Here is a 550-nt window from a genome sequence, read left to right on the forward strand (position 1 = left end):
GCAGAATGGCCCATTTCAGAATAACTCACTTTAGTGTTCAGCTAGTAAAGGCTGCAGCTAATTTTACTTACTTTATTCTGCTGGGCCAGAAGCCTTTCTGACAGGCACGGGAGTACGAGGACCGTGACCAAAATAATATGTCACTTGCTAATTAATTACAAGCTGTCCTTTTAAGCTTCAATATCAAACATGTTGAACGTAACAGAGACTGTTAATGCACGAGGGAGGAAACTTTTAATCTGTGACTGCATCTCCACTGTTTATGTGCTTTGGCTTGTGATGGACATGAATGTAAATGACTGCGTATACAGCATGTGCTGCATGTGGCTGAATGCAACAAGTCGTCCAAACTAAATGACAAAATAGTGTGAGTGCTTTACAAATGACCGTTCCAAAAATAATTTTTATGACCCTTTGTTGGCAGGGTAAAGGTTTGATTAGGTTTTGGCACACGCACTACATGTTTAAGGTTATAATAACTGTAATGTTGCAGCCGTGGCTTAAAGAAAACAATGATGAGTGTCGATGGAAGACGGGAAACAGTTTCCTG

The 550-nt window shown here is 40.4% G+C and overlaps 1 protein-coding gene across 1 annotated transcript in view; it reads right to left on the reverse strand.

Moving 5' to 3' along the window:
• The window catches only part of ano2b (anoctamin 2b), a 60,508-nt gene that overhangs the window by 22,617 nt on the left and 37,341 nt on the right, over window positions 1-550 (reverse strand).

The sequence above is a fragment of the Morone saxatilis genome, unplaced genomic scaffold, assembly GCF_004916995.1.
Source record: "Morone saxatilis isolate NCDOM2014 unplaced genomic scaffold, NCSU_SB_2.0 Contig10, whole genome shotgun sequence".
Taxonomy (NCBI): domain Eukaryota; kingdom Metazoa; phylum Chordata; class Actinopteri; family Moronidae; genus Morone; species Morone saxatilis.